This window comes from Suricata suricatta, chromosome 8 (assembly GCF_006229205.1).
Source record: "Suricata suricatta isolate VVHF042 chromosome 8, meerkat_22Aug2017_6uvM2_HiC, whole genome shotgun sequence".
Classification (NCBI taxonomy): domain Eukaryota; kingdom Metazoa; phylum Chordata; class Mammalia; order Carnivora; family Herpestidae; genus Suricata; species Suricata suricatta.
In genome coordinates, this window is record NC_043707.1 from 48,938,541 (window position 1) to 48,955,550 (window position 17,010).

Genomic DNA, 17,010 nt, shown 5'->3' on the forward strand with positions numbered 1-17,010 from the left:
GGCGCGCGCGGGCGGGCGGACGCGCGCGCCTGCGAGCCTGTGGAGGCGCGAGTCGCGGTTCGGGCGTATGTATAGGGGGGAGGGGGCGGCGGCCTGGAGGGCCGACTCCGCCCCCTGTGCGCATGCTCCGGTCCCGGCGGGTTATAAGGCAGCCCCGCCGCGGGCCGGGCCCCACAAAGTGCTGGCGAGCTGCGACGTGACTAGCCGGTCGCGTGTGTGCCCGTGCGATCGGACGAGGCAGCTGGTGAAGGACGCGACCTGGACCCTGGGCCCTGCGGAGCTGTAGCCGTGTCCGGCACACGCTCGGCGCCACGAGCCGCGCATAACGGTTAGTTGGGTAACGGCGGGAGGCGGCGGGAGGCGCGGACCCCGCGGTGCCCCTGCTGCCCTGGCGGGTGGGAGGGAGCCTGGGGAGTCGGGGGGACGCAGACCTGAGTGTCGGGGGACGGAGGTGGCCCCGCAGGGGCATCGTGGCCGCGGGCCGCCGCATGGCCCCGGAGCGCGGCGTTGGTGAAGAAGACCTTGAGGCGGTGGGGACAGCGCCTCGCCCCGCCGAACTGCGGGCCCCCGTGGTCAGGTGCCGGCTACCGGCCTGGCCGAGGAGTTGGGTCTTGGTGCCGGTGACCTTGGGGAAGCCGCTTTGCCCCAGCCTTCTGGAGTCTTCCCAAGAGATGCTTTTGATTTGGGAAAGGGAAGACGAGGGGCTGGTTCACGTGGTGCCTCCCGGCTCCCCTGGCCGCGTTCTAATCCGAGGGAAGGGACTCGGGGCGGGAGTTATTTTGGACTCGTGGCACGCCCGCCCCAACCTTCTCGGCCAGCCAATCCTTGCCCCACCTGGTGACTTGCGAGAGTCGTTGGGGGAGCCGCAGTCCCCGCCGCCAAGGCGTGACTGCAGGCTTTGCGTGGACTTTGCGGAGGGAAGGGTGCTGCTGGCCGGCCTCGGGACTGGCGCTGACGGAGGCTCTTTGTCATTCAACCTGTGGCTGCAGAAAGTCGCCAGTAGCGCCCTCGCGCTCCTGGGCTCGAAGGTGCCCCTGTTGAGAGCGATCTGAAGGATAGCGTTACACTTGGTCTGATGCCCTCGTTTTGTTCCAAGTACATCCTTTTTCCCTCCGCGTGCGTTTGAACATTTCATTTCCTTGTCGTGACTTATTGGACGTGACACGCGGTTGCCAAAACTACTTTGTAATTATTTTCAGCCAAGAAACAAACGGATTTCTACTTGACTGGAGTTTCCATCGTTTGCTAACAACCTAGGTGTCCACTGATAACAGTAGAGTGTTTACAGAGCTTACCAAAGCTGGTTTTGAAAGGTTTTCTTTTTTTTTTCCAAAAGTTATTCCGGTTTCGAAATAAAATGCGTACACGTCAGTGCCCTAATGAAACAAATGTGGATTTAGTAACTACTGGAATGTCGTGATAGGGTGAACTCTGAATTGTCTGAGAGTTTGGAAGAGGATGACCGGGAATTAGGCATTAATAAACAACTTCGATTGTCAGTTACCAGACCGTGAGTGAATTAGAGACCATATATCTTCAACTTTTTAGTTTGGCTTTAAATTGTACCCATAAATCCAAGTCTTACGCCCTAAAGTACAACTTTGCCTTCAAACTGCCATTGAAAATATCAGGAATTCAGGACATCTAGCCTTTAATATAGGTAATGGGTAAGTATTATTTAATGTTTAACATACTTGAGTAATTCAGGGTTTAGATAAATGCTGTTCTTTAATCATACTACAGTGACTTGTTAAATATGCAAGTTAATGGTCTGGAGAGCATTTTGTGAGAATTTTATAGCTGAATAGGTGTAAAGGTAATGTAACAGGCTATAACATCCATAAACAGATAAAAAAGGAATAAAAGGTCATAGGATGAAACCAGTTGATAATGTTTCTATAGTTTACATGTGTTCATCTTTTAGATGTTAATGCATATAATATTAGCCCTGGAAAAGATCTTAATCACTACCTAGTCAGGTTCTCTTACATTAGGAAACTGAAGTTGGAGAAGTCAAGTGACATCTTAGGTCTGAAAACTTGTTAATGTTTGGATGGGAATTAATGTGTCTTTTGACTCCCATTTAATCAGATTGGCACTCTTGAGCTTTCTGTATTGGAAATATGGATATAAACTATACTAAGATAGATTATTTTGAGTAACTTTTCGCCAGTTTATGTTCTTCATTCCCATTGTGTTTTCAGTCCACTTTATAATGCATTCCTTGGTAGGATTTAGGTCCCTATAAATGCCTACATGACCAATCTTTTGTTGTTGTTGCAGATGGAGACTCAGAAGATGGGACTTAGATATAAGAAAAACAGACCAGAAAGTTGTAAATATTTATGTATTGAGCAATTTGTTATTAGCTAGTAGGCACTAGGAGAGACTTAGTTCCAGCCCTATCCCTCCTGGCGTTTGTTGTTTAACTGGAGAGCAGACAGATAGGTAAAGGTGATTACCGCAAGTATTGGGTGTTCTGGTAGAGGAAGTAGAGGTTCCTAGGGAACGAAATAGTGTATTCTATAGCTATGAGCAGACACCCAACTTAGTATAGAAGCAATCTGGGTAGGCCTCTCTGAGGAGATGATACTTAGCTTTTTAGACTTGAAGGTTAAAGAGCTAACTGAGCCAAGAAGTGATGGTGGAAAGAGCATTCCAGACATGAATACTGAAGCTGCAGTCAGAGAACAGGATACACTGGAAAACCTGTAAGAATTTAATCCAAACTAAAGCATAGAGGGAGAAGGGAGATCAAGGAGAGATGGAAGTTGGAGAGGTAGATAATCTCAGATAATCGAAGGCCTTATCAGAAATTTTAAGAAATTGGGGAAGGGACTATGTCAAAAATTTAAGGAAGCTTTCTTGTTCTGAAGCTAATCGAAAGCAGTTGAAAGGTTTTAAGTGGAACTGAGGATGACCTGATCACATTTTTCATTTTAGGAACATCACTCTGTATACAATGTGGAGAACAGGCTGATAGGGAGATTGTTGGAATCACTGAGCCCACAGTGATAGGCAGTAGTGGGAGAATGGAAGAGTTAGAGGAACACACAGGATTCCCTGGCAGACCAGGTGTGGGAGCCTGGGGCAGCCAGAAGAGTTAGTATCTCAGAGGTTTCTAGCTTCACCAAATATGATTTTATTTATTAGATGGTATTTATCTCCATTTAATCAATGGAGACATTTAAGACTAGCCCAGGGCTGCTCAGGTTTGAGTGTTGGAAACAAAACAAATCCATTCTGTCTTTTTAGTTCTGTTGGTGTTGTTAATAGTGATATGCTTTTTTCCTTACTTATTCCCTTCTAAACAATTTATTATTAAAGTTTTATACACAATTGAAAGCCAGTACTGTTTCATCTATACCCTTTCCTACTCCCCCACAGCTGCTACTGGGTTATTGTGAAGCAAATCCTAGATATACAATTATTTCATTTGTAAATATTTCAGTGTACTCTGATACAACTCCAGAAAATCATAACCACATACAATTATCTCACCTGTAAAACTGAACATCACTAAATAACCAGAAAATTCAAATTTTCTTAGTTGTTTTTTTTTTTTTTCCTTAAGTAAGCTCTTTTCCTAACATGGGGCTTGAACTCATGACCCCGAGATCAAGAGTCGCATTCTGTATAGTCTGAGCCAGCCAGGTGTCCCTCTAAATTGTTTTTAAATAATTAAATTGTTTTTTATTATTCTCATTTTCCTTCTAATTTATTTTATTAATTATTCTCATTTTCCTTCTAATTTATTTGCTGAAGGAACCAGGTTATTTTTCTTGAAGTTTTCCTCATTCTAGATTTAGTTGAATCTGTCCCTCTGGAAAAGTTAAAAAAAAAAATGTTTTTATTTTTAATGCTTATTTTTGAGAGAGGGGCGGAGTGCAAGAGGGGAGGAGCAGAGAGAGGAAGACACAGAATCTGGCTCCAAGCTGTCAGCACAGAACCTGACAGGGAGTCGAACTCACAAACCCTGAGATCATGACCTGAGCTGAAGTCGAATGTTTAACCGACAGCTACCCAGGCACCCCTGGAATAGTTTTAATATGTTCTAGTTCAACATGTCTCTTGATTCCCTGTATTTGCTGTAAGTTGGTAGCTAGATTGAAAACTTTAAGCATGCTTAAATCCGTTCAGGTTTGATTTTTTTTTTTAATGTTTATTTTTGAGAGAGAGAGAGAGAGACCACGTGTGTGTGCGTGGGGGAGGGGCAGAGAAAGAGGGCAACACAGAATCTGAAGCAGGCTCTGGGCTCTGAGGTGTCAGCACAGAGCCCAATGCAGGGCTCAAACTCAAGGAAACAGGAGATCCTGACCTGCGCTAAAGTCAGGCGCTTAATTGCTTAATTGACTGAGCCACCCAGAGCCCCTGTTCAGGTTTGATTTCTGAGATTAGGGACAGTGTAGGGGAGAGGGCAGGTATAATCTGTAGGTAATGATATATGTTTCCATCAGGAGGCCAATGTTTGGTTGTCACTGCTTCTGCTATATTAATGGCATGGTTCTATTTTTTCATTAGTGATTTGTAAATGCTAGAATACCTCTATAAAGAGAAGTAGGGCTTCCCTGCCTCCCCTCCTCCAGTTTTAGTGGGAAGTTTCTGTTTTAATACAATATTCTATGTGATTGAGACACTATCTTTTTGGGGAGGTGTATTTGAATGTATCAAGGTATATCCCTTTTTAAAAGCCAGTATTTTGTTAAAATGTTTTTAGCACTTGATATTAATATTTCAAGTGGTTTTTAGTATTGGAATATTTAGAATTTCTGTTTTTACACAGGGTTTCTTTTGGTCTTCTCTGCTATTTCTTTGAAGAGCTTATCTGCTCCCATAGCTTTTGGGGAATTTCTGGTAGAATCACTGTCAAATCTAAATCTCTAGCTGTAACCACATTACAGATTTTAAATTCCTTGAGGACAGAGATTGATTACTCTTATCAGTGATCTGCTATTCTAATTCTTGAGCATTTCAAACTTAAAATGTTGCTTAAAGTTCATTATCTTTGCCTATTCTCAATATCCCTTCATCCCCCCACCCCACCCCAATCTAGTCTTTTCTTCTGATTACCATTCTTTCAAGTAGTCAAGCCTAAAACTTCTGAGTCATCTTAATACTTCTCTAGTAGGTCCCCTGCCCTACCAAGTACAATTAAGTGCCAAACCTTCTTTCTTTTGTTCCCTCTTGTATCCATTCTCTTCCCTTACCCTACTTTTCATTTTTATTATTACTGCCTAGTTAAAGCTGCTGCCATGATTCGACGCATGGCCTTGTACTCTGTCATTGCCATCCCCCTTCCCTAATCTGTTCTATAGCGTGCTACCAGTTCTGATCATGTCATCTCTCTAATTAAAACCTTCTCATGGCTTTCTGGTACCACTGGCCTACTAAACTTAGTATTTGCCTATATAGATTTAAGTCTTCTACAGTATATAACTCCAAAGTACCCTTCTTTAGTTGTATGTTACTCTTCCTTTAACTTGCACTGACAAACTGAAATTTTTCTCCAAGCTTTTTTTCCCTGTAATTTTGTTTTCTCTTCCTGGTCATGGGATCCGTTTTATAATGGATCTTTATGCCAAGATTAGTATAGGTGATATATTTGAACCCTTGTGTCCTATAAAGAAGTGATAAACTAGCAATAACGATCTTAAGGAAATGGTGATTTCTCTTCTAAGGTCGCAGCACACACAATGACAGCATAAGTTCACACCTACCATCATCAGTGAGACTGGCTGTAAAAGGGCTGAGCTATTTAGGAGTACCACTGACAATTTATGCAGAAGTAGTAGGATCCACCTGTGCTGTTTGTCTACACTCTGTTGCTAATCACAGCTCATAATATTGTTGAATTTAATTTAATTACAATGACAGCCTTCATACAAAGGGGAAATTCCTCAAAATGTACAAGCATTGTAAGCTGCATTTTTGATCATTGGATGAAAAGTATTTTTTCCTGGGGCTCTTCGGTGGCTCATTGGGTAGGCATCCGACTCTGGATATCAGTTCAGGTCAGGAGCTTACAGGTTGTGAACTCGAGCCCCATTATTGGGCTCTTATGCTGACACCGTGGACCTGCTTGGGATTGTGTGTTTGTGTGTGTGTGTGTGTGTGTGTGTGTGTGTGTCTCTCTCTCTGCCCATCCCCTGTGCTCTCTCTTTCTCAAAATAAATAAACATTTAAAAAGAAAAAGAAAGAGGCATCTGAGTGGCTCAGTTGGTACTTCGGCTCAGGTCATGATCTCATAATTAATGAGTTCAAGCCCTGCATTGGGCTCTTTGCTGACAGAAGCCTGGAGCCTGCTTCGGATTCTGTGTCCCCCTCTCTCTGCCCCTCTAACCGCCCCCCCACCACCCTGCTCTCAAAAGTAAACACTAAAAAAATTTTTTTAAGAATACTTCTTTTCTCTTTGATTTTGCTCTTCCTATATAAATTACGAAAGGTTATTGAGTAAATGAAAGCCTGGTAAAACTGCTCTAGTCTGTTACTATTTTGGATAGTAATAGGACTTCTTTTTAATTAAATTTTTTATTTTAATTCCAATATAGTTAATATAGTGTTACATTAGTTTCAGGTGTACAATATGGTGATTAAACAATTCTGTACATTACTCCGTGCTCATCATGATAAACATACTTATACCAGGGCTTTTGTAAGTTTGCCTTGAATAGCTTTGAGACTTAAAGCTTTTACTATTAACTTTCTCTTCTGTTCCCATAACAGGGGTTTGTACCCTGGAATTTGCAGATTGGTCCTCTCTGGTGAATGGAATTCAGATAGTCTCTGAATATGGTTGAAGAAAAAAATTCTATCTTTTCATTAGCTTCTAAGTAAAATTTAGATTTATTTCAACTATGAGTGTAGGCAACAAGCCATAGTAGTTTTAGTAGTACCTGTGACTGTCACCAATAGAAATGACATATTTTCACATCATAATATGGTATAGCCATCTTAAAATTGTTTAAACTCGGTTACTTCAAAATTACCATGATTATTAGACCTACTAGATTTTAATCTAATTTTTTACTTAAAACAATTTTTTTTAACATTTATTTATTATTGGGAAACAGAGACACTGCATGAGCAGGGGAGGGGCAGAGAGAAGGGAAGATACAGAATCCCAAGCAGGGTTCAAGCTCTGAGCTGTCAGCACAAAGCCCGACATGGGGCTCAAACCCATAAACTGTGAGATCATGACCTGAGCTGAAGTTGGATGCTTAACCGACTGAGCCACCCAGATGCCCCTCTTAATTTGTTATTTTTAAAAGCACATATCAATTAAAAATTATTTTGACAATTATACATTTGTATTTTATGCATTTAAAAACATGATTCTAACAATAATGACAGTTTTTACCAAACTGTCAAAGGAATCTATGGCACCAAAGAGCTTAAGGACTCTTGTTTATACTCCTGCATGTCTGTTCCGATAGAATGGTTATCCAGAACCTGTGATGGAATATAGCATACAAATCATGATGTCACAAGTTTATGTAAATTATTTGGCCATTGACTTCTATGTACTAAATCATCATAAATTTTGATCTTACAAATGATAGGGAACAAAATGCTTATGTATGATAAGGGCTAGTAAGATGATTTCCACAAATATGAGCAGAATAATTTTCCTTTGTATTCAGGAAGTATATGTTTATAGAACTTAAAATTACTGTATCTGAAATTCTGTGGGTTTTTAAAATTTTGTTTTTAATTTTTAAAAATGTTTGTAAGTAAGCTCTAGGCCCAATATGGGGCATGAACTCATGACCTTGAGACCAAGAATCACACACTCCATGAACTGAGCCAGTCAGGTACCCCCAAAATTCTGTTTTCAATGCCATAAGTCAGGGGTAACAGGGTGGCTCAGTTGGTTAAGTGTCTTGATCTAAGCTCAGGTCTTGATATCAGTCCATGTTGGGCTCCACGTTGGGCTCAGAGCCTACTTTAAAAAAAAATGCTGTAAGTTAATAGAATAGGGAGTGTCTTCATTGACTTGGGATTTTCTTGCCCTGTTTTGGATATATCAGCAAAGGTGCTTCAAATTGCTTCAAATCTTATCTTCATAAGCTTGCCCTAGTAGATGCAGGGTTTTTTATTTTGCTCAACTAAGTGAATCCCTAAAGAGGTAGTGGAAGTCATGTTTGAAATACTTGCTCTGTAGATTAGAAATACATATCCTTACTTCAGTCTGTTATGATTGTGTAACGTTATTTGTATTTACTCTGTTACCTAGAAAACTACCTGATGGAGTTAGTAGAGGGAAAAAGAATAGTTTAACAATTACTGTGGCTTCTAGGAAAATAAAACATTAATTTGAAAGTTGTGTATGTTTAGGGGCACCTGGGTGGCTCAGTTGGTTGAGCATCCGGCTTCGGCTCAGGTCATGATCTCATGGTTTGTGGGTTCAAGCCCTGCGTCAGGCTCTGTGCTGACAGCTCAGAGCCTGGAGCCTGCTTCAGATTCTGTGTGTGTGTGTCTCTCTCTGACCCTACCCTGCTCACGCTCTCTCTCTCTGTCTCTCAAAAATAAATAAATAAAAGAAAATTGTATATGTTTAGTAAAGGAACTTAACAATTATCTTTTTTTTAATTTGTTTACTTTGAGAGAGAGAGAGTGCACATGGGGGAGGGACATAGAAAGAGGGAGAGAAATTCCTAAGTAGGCTCCATGCTCTCAGCACGGATCCTGACCCTGGGCTTGATCTCACAAACTGTGATTTCATGACCTGAACCCAAAACAAGACTCAGACACCCAACCCAACTGAGCCACCCAGGCACCCTGGAAGTGATAATTATCTTAAAGACAATATAGTCTAAGATTTATAATGTCAGCAATTAGAAAGGCTATTTCAGGGGTGCCTGGGTGGCTCAGTCGGTTAAGCCTTTGACTTTGGCTCAGGTCAGATCTCACGTTCGTGGGTTCGAGCCCTGCATTGGGCTCTGTGCTGACAGCTCAGAGCCTGGAGCCTGCTTCCAGTTTTGTGTCTCCTCCTCTCTCTGCCCCCCCCCCCCATGCTCTGTCTCTCTCTGTATCAAAAATAAAACATTAAAAAAATTTTTTTAATGAAGATACCTTTCTTTTTTTATTTATTTACTTATTTATTTTTTTATTTTTGATAGAGAGAGGCAGTGCGAGTAGGGGAGGGTCCGAGAGAGAGGGAGATACAGAATCTGAAGCAGGCTCCAGACTCTGAGCTAGCTGTCAGCACAGAGCCGACATGGGGTTCAAACCCACGAACTATAAGATCATGACCTGAGCTGAAGCCGGACGCTTAACCAACTGAGCCACTCAGGCGCCCCTAAAAAAAATTTTTTTTAAAGGCTATTTCAGTTTAACTGTAGTATATTTTGAGATAATAATGCTGACTGCTACATCTTTAGTGTCTGTGAATATCTTCTAAAAAAGTTTTGCAAATACACACTTGAGAATGGTAATGATTTAATTCCATACAAACAATATTCAATTTTAATACTCTTCTATGGTTTGTCTGTTATTGATAAAACAAACAAGAAAACAAAACAACTTAGTTTTTTGAGATAATGAGGGTCAAGTGTAGCATAATAATGTTCAAACTCATTCAAGACATGTTTATTAAATAACCACTATGTGTACAAGAAATTACTAAAAGGGATGAAAGAATATGTATTTTAAAATGTGATTTGAGAAGTACCTGTGTGGCTCAGTCAGTTGGGCATCCGACTCTTGGTTTTGGCTCAGGTGATCTTACAGTTCTGTGGGTTGAAGCCCCAGGCTGGTCTCTGCGCTGGTAGCTCAGAGCTTACTTGGAACCCTCTCTCTTGCCTGCTGTGTCTCTGCCGCTCCCCCACTCATGCTGTCTCTCTCAAAATAAATGGATAAACTTTAAAAAAATAAAATGTGGTTTGAGAACATTTAGAATGAAAATAAAACTTTGAAATGAAGTGTTAGTATACTACTATGTTGTTTCTAGTCCTCAAAACTTAAGATATCTTTATGTGAAATTAAGTATAGTGTGAATTATTTATGCCAGTGAGGAATTCACATATGCTTTTTGCAAGAAAAGGAAAAGGTTTCTTTGTTTACTGTTTAATGAATTATAATCCGCTTATGCTCCCCATTAAGCTTCAGAATACTGGAAGTGAAATAGATTCTAGCAGAAATATCACCTGTTACATTCAAAGTGATATAAATGACACAATCTGACAGCATATGTATTTGTAATTTTTTTTCAAATTCTGGAACAAGGTAGGTCTTATACTAAGAAGTTGAAATCCCACTTAGGTCTTGATTTGGTGAATATATTTTTGGATTGCTGAAGAAAACAATATAGACAGGTGTTCCAGAATATAATCTGGAATTCTACCAAGCAGAACACGCCATTGAAGGTTATAGCCTCCAACTCCCCCTTCTTTGCTACTACTCACATTCTTTGTTTTATATCATGTGAAATGGGTCTATATATGGAAACTTTTGCCCAAGCAAGAAATAAATTAGCATGTGAAAAGGAACAGGACTTGGCCTCAACATGGAAAATAACCAATTTTTCAGTCTGAGAAGCAGTAAAAAATGAAGCATTAAAGAAGGCAAGATCTGCTGTTATAATAACTCAGAAAGTGATACTGATTAGATAAGTTTTTTTTGTTGTTGTTGTCGTTAAGTTTATTTATTTTGAAAGAGAGCGTGAACAGGGAAGGGTTAGAGAGAGAGAGAATCTCAAGCAGGCCATGCACTTGTCAGTGTGGAGCCCGACATGGGGCTCGAGCCCACAAACTGAGATCATGACCTGGGCTGAAATCAAGAGTCAGATGCTTAACTGACTGAGCCATCCAGATACACCTGGTTAGGTAAATTCTATGTGACAAAAGTTGTGTTCAGTAATTTTTTGTCCTTTATTTAAAAACAGACAAAAACCCTTTTCTACCTCTTTGTAGAGGGCACTAAGTCCCAAAAGCATAACATCACATCACTGGAGGATTTTTCTTCGTTTCATATTTTTCTCTACTTCTCAAAAACAGGAGAAGTCCTTGAAGTTCCCCTAATGCTAACTTATGGCGGCGAGAGGAGGTTAAATTTTTTAAAGTAGGAAAAATGGCCTCTGTCCTTAATTCATGATCTACAAGCACACACCTAAAGTCATTAGGGAAATAATTATTTATCAAGAAAGAAATAGACATATAGTTTAGTGTCTTAGAGTTATCAGAATGCTACCCAAGAAGCACTAAGATATCATGGAGGAAATTCACTTCGTGTGGCAAGGTGTATTCAGAAAAACAGTAAGGATATTGGTGGGCTACAGTAGATTTTTAGTATTAGATAAAATTAGAATTATGGAAATTGTCAGTAAGTGAAAATTAATTTCATTTGTACAAGTTACTAAATGTTTTTATCACCTCACTATGTGATATGGAACAAAATGATACTATCTTCTTGCCTTTGTTTCTGATTTGGTCTTTAAGATTAAGGTGTCTTAAAGCAATGGTGCCTCTTGATGGCCTGTTGTCCTTTTCTCCCTGGGGAATCATATGGTTGATTTTCTTTCTTTTTTAACATTTGTTTATTTTTGAGAGAGTGCGTGTGGGGGAGGGGCAGAGAGAGAGGGGCAGAGGATCTAAAGCAGGCTCTACACTGACAGGCTGACAGCAGCAAGCCTGATGTGGGGCTTGAACTCACTAACTGAACAGTGAGATCATGACCTGAGCTCAACTGACAGAGCCACCCAGGTGCCCCCAGCTGATTTTCTCTTTCCTTCATTGCTCTTTCACAGCTGAGATTATCTGAAGCATGATTCTATCATGAGTTGTAAATATATACTTTAAGAGTCCACTACCTTTCCTTCCTCTCCTTCCAACTCTTACACAGTAGCATTACCAGAATTATCTCTTCCTTTTCCCTTTCCTTCGTTCCTCTCTGGTTTATGAGACTAAAAGCCTCAATCTTTGTTAATAAGTGTGAGAAGTGCTAATGATATAACTGTATCAAAAAAAAGGAAACTTGTAAGTATTCATTTTAATCATGACTGATGTAATAAGAATTGGTTCTACTAACTTCTCTTAAAGCTTTGAAATATCCATAGAAGTTATTTACTAATTTCTGGACACCCTTATCTGACTCCTTATCCCTACAAGTGAACCCCACTGAAGAGAACTAAACTAACTTGATCTCATGGATTTTGTCTTAGTTAATTGTACTATTGTTTTCTAATATATATTACAGACCTATATAACTTCAGCTTCTCTGAATGTGACTTTCTCTGTGGTGTGACTTTGAGAGGTAGCCTAGGTGGCTAACCACAGTGAAGCTGGGAACGTTCTCTAAAGTTAGGAGTTTGCAGTGAAAAGTAAAATTGAGTTTGCCACTTTGTTTAACTAGTTGTCCAACTTTGGCTCAGAAATCTTAATTAATGCTGAGCCTTAAGTAACCACCCCAGGCCTGTTATATTGCAGGGTTACCTATTTTTTAAAATTCATCTGTGTTAAATAATCCATGAACTTTAAATATAGAAAAAACAAAGATGGTGGTTATTATCTTAAAATAAATCCTACCATAAAGTAGAAGACCACTACTCAGAAATAATACTATTGATCTGGGTACATATCCAATGATGTTTCTGATAGTGAATGGAAAAAGCAGACTATAAAGCAGCATAAAACACAATCCCATGTTTATATCACAAATATGTTTATGCATGCTATCCTAGAAAGAAATTTAAGAGAATTTTCATCAATATGTAGAATACCTGATAGGATGATAGCAGGGATATTTTATTTTCAATTTATATTATGTATGTCCTAGGGATGCCTGGGTGGCTCATTCAGTTAAGCATCTGACTTCTGCTCAGGTCATGATCTCATGGGTGGTGAGTTCAAGCCTCATGTCAGGCTCTGTGCTGACAACACAGAGCCTGCTTTGGGTTCTATGTCTCCCTCTCTCTCTACCCTTCCCCAGCTTGTACTCTGTTTCTCCATGTCTCTCAAAAATAAACATTTAAAAAATTTACATATGTATATCCTTTAATTTTTTCCAGAATGAGTATAACATGTCATCTTTTAAAACTTAGCTACTTTGTGTTTTTTATTATAAAGTAAAATATGTTCACTGGAACAAATCAAGACAACACAGGTATATGACAAGAGCATTATTATCTACTCCTTATAACCTCCAACCAGTGTAAAGCTTCAGATACATTTGTCAGAGCATATTTATTGAGGTCACCTAATTTACCTTTTTTTCCCCTTTCTTCCCTGTAATCTAAACTCCATGAAGGCAGGGACCATGTCTGTTTAGTTTACAGCTTTTGCTGCAAGCACTCAAATTTTATTAAATGAATGGCAAAAAAGTTTGGTGTGTATCCTGATAATAATTTTTTTAAATGATTATACAACTATTATGTGTAGCTTTAAAAATCTGCAGGGGCACCTGGGTGGCTCAGTTGGTTGAACATACAACTCTTGATTTCAGCTCAGGTTGTGATCTCACAGTTGATGGGTTTAACCCCGCTTCAGGCTGTGTACTGACAGTGTGGAGACTGCTTGGGATTCTCTCTTTCCCTCTCTCTCTGCTCCTCCCCCATGCGCACTTTCCCCCCTGCCTCAGAATAAATACACTTAAAATTTTTTTTTAAATCTGAATTGCAAAAACATTCATAAAATTTAGGACATTGATAATTGATCATCTTTGGGTCTCAGGACTGTAAAATCCTGCCTTTGTATGAATCTTTATTATTGTATGCCCCTTTCTTTATTGCACTAATAAAGACTAACCCTTGTTCTTTGGGATCGTAGTGTTCATAAAGAAAGTTACACCATAGTTGGAGATTATTTGACCATGTAATTGTGGGTTTCTTTCTGGGCTTTTATTCTATTCCATTGATCTATGTGTCTGTATTTGTGCCAGTACTATACTGTTTGGATTACTACAGCTTTGTGATATAACTTGAAATCTGGAATGCTGACGCGTTCAGCTTTGCTTTGCTTTTTCAGAATTGCTTTGGCTAATTGTGGTTTCATACAAATTTCGGATTGATCTAGTTTTGTGAAAAATGCTATTGGTATTTTGATAGGAATTGCATTAAAGGTATCGATTGCTTTGGGTAGTATAAATGTTTTAACAGTATTTGTTCTTCCAATCCATGAGCATGGGCTATCTTTCCATTTATTTTTATTTTTATTTTTTTTAAGTTTATTTTGAGAGAGAGAGAGAGCATGCGCACATGCACGTGCATGTAGAGGGAGGAGCAGAGAGAGAGAGCATCCCAAGCAAGCTGTGCACTGACAACACCCATCTTTCTATTTCTTTTGTTGTAAGACTGTTACTTTCCATCCTGGGTAGTATTTAATAGCTAACAGGCTTCACTTTTTTTTTCTTTTTGAAATACTAATTCACTAGGAGCAATGTTAAACTAGAGATTTATGTTTTTCATGCTATTTCCCCTTAGAAATCTACTTGGTTTTAGAATTGGGAGCCATAACCCTAGTAGTACAAGATGCTAAGTTGGGTCTTAGTGCTGTTTTATCTGTTGTCATATTTTGCTATTATCAGCTGGAGTAGAAATAGTTGCTAGTTTCTTGATACCTTTTTATAGTATTTTTAAAATTTCACAGTTTTTCATGAGGTCTTGAGTTTCATATTAAATTATTAAAGGGAGAGGGGTGCCTGGGTGGCGCTTGTCAGTGAAGCATCCAACTCCTGATCTTGGCTCAGGTCATTACCTCACAGTGAGTTCAAGCCCCACATCAGGCTCTGCACTGATGGCATGGGATTCTGTCTCTCCTCTCTGCTTGTCCCCTGCTTGTGCGCTCTTGTTCGCCCGCTCACTCGCTCGCTCTCTCTCACACACACATACAGACTCAAAATAAACTTAAATTTTTTTTTAACTATTAAAGGGAGAAATCTTTTTATTGGCATTGATTATGCTTATAGTTGGCAAATCAGACATTAAAAGTAAGTAGTTTCTCTTTTATTTTGAAAACTCTTGTTCTCAGGTTTTTTGTTTTTGTTTTTGTTTTTTGAGAGAGAGAGACAGAGACAGAGAGATAGAGAGACAGCGTGAGCAGGGGAGGGTCAGAGAGAGGGTGACACAGAATCTGAAGACAGGTTCCAGGCTCTGAGCTAGCTGTCAGCACAGAGCCTGACACGGGGCTTGAACCCATGAACCACGAGATCATGACCTGAGCTGAAGTCGGATGCTTAACTGACTGAGCAACCCAGGTGCCCCTCTTGTTCTCAGTTTATTTATTTATTTTTTTGTTTATTATATTATCTTGTTCTCAGTTTAAACTGCAGATTAATTGGGGCGCCTGGGTGGTTCAGTCAGTTGAGAGTCTGACTCTTGATTCCAAGAGTCATGATGTCACAGTTTTGTGAGCCTGAGCCTAGTGTCAAGCTCTACACTGACGGTGAGGAGCCTGCTTGAGATTCTTCCTCTCTCTCTCTGCCCCTCCACCCCAGTCTCTTAGTTTCCAAATAAATAAATAAACTTTAAAAAATAAAATGCATATTAATAAATACGAATATTACCTAATCTGTGAGTCTACAAATCAATTGCTTTGGAAAGAAATTGCCTGGTATGGAGAGAAGAGAAAAATAAAATACTAAAATTAACCCTCAACAGGGAAACCAGAACCCAGATTCAGAGTTTCTACTCATTACAGGGACCATACTTCCTCCCCCATACACTTGCATAATATTATGCTTATTTGGTTGAATAGATGCCAGAAATCATTGTCTTACAAGGAGAATTGAGAGTGGTATAGATTTGGATTAATTGTGTATGACATTAGCTGAGATTAACAGAGCAAATTCAATAAGTAGATATGAATACATACACAAACATACACAGATGTACATATATGTATATTCACTACCTTTAAGTTTGCATATTCATTTGCAGATATGATCAGCTGCATCAGTTCCTTGTACTTATGAAACTTTTATCCTCTCTTTTAAAACAGCTATAACAAATTAGGATTGACATTTAAAAAATTCAGGTTGCTATAACAACATCATAGGGCTGTTGTAGAGCATTAAACAAAGTCAAGATAAATTAATTTGAAGTGTATCACTGTAGGTCCAGTCAAGCAGAAATAAGCAAGAATTGATTTTCACTCACTATTAAGTCTTGGGTGTTCTGTAGTTTCTTATGCAGTTTAGTGGAATTTGTAAATAGCCACAATATATCATGTTTGTCATTCATTGAATTGCTTACCTGGCTTTTTTGATGGTACAGCAAAAGTAGCTCTAACTGTTGCTATATAGATATATTGATATAAAAGGTAATATGTTGATTGTCGGGAAGCCCTGTAGAAAACTTAAACCCATTTCACGAAACAAGCAAGGAGTATTTATGATGCCTGTCATTCAGTGGTGGCACTAAATTCCATTCTCTGGAAACCTTTTTCAGTGATGGTCTTTATGTCCACATATCTCTGTGTTACTGACAAATTTGTATTTTTTCTCCTTTTCAAAAAACTTTAGCCTTGTGGCTTTGCTCAGCTGAGCATATGGTAGTTGACTAATATTTCAAGAAGATCCTTCATGGAAAGCTGTCATTCATAAGATAGAAAAGTGTTAATGCTTGAACAATCTGTACATAACGACAGTGGTCAGGGAGATGGCAGAAAAGCTGGAAATTAAGGGTATTAGTTGTTTATGTTGGAAAAAACCTTGCCCCTTGACTTCTCATAACCCCTTTCAGTCTCATTTTTGGTGGTGAAAGGGCCCTTAGATCTAACAAACACCCTCCATTTCATCACATGTCTTTTGGCACATGATACATTTACTTGAAACAGCAACCCTTTTCTAGATCACAGTAGAAATGAGAACAGTTACAAATGTTAGGTTTAATCTGTTTCATGGTGCTCTGACTTCCAACAAGTATGTATTGTGAGCTTTCTGTTGGGAAAAACTTAGAACCAAATTTCCCAGTTTGGGTAGAAAATACTCTCCAAGGCTACATATGGGATTTGAGACTAAACATTGTGATGGGGTTGACAAGGGAATACCTTAATAAGCCAAAGAACTTTTTTTTTTGTG

At 39.5% G+C, this 17,010-nt stretch overlaps 1 protein-coding gene across 3 annotated transcripts in view; it reads left to right on the forward strand.

Moving 5' to 3' along the window:
* The first annotated feature begins 140 nt into the window (after positions 1–140).
* Positions 141–17,010, forward strand: part of SLC16A1 (solute carrier family 16 member 1) — a 45,526-nt gene continuing 28,656 nt past the window's right edge. For all 3 annotated transcript variants that reach the window (XM_029946624.1, XM_029946625.1, XM_029946622.1), the window contains exon 1: positions 141–328. The gene's annotated coding sequence lies outside the window, so the exon portion shown is untranslated. The remainder of the gene's footprint in view (positions 329–17,010) is intronic.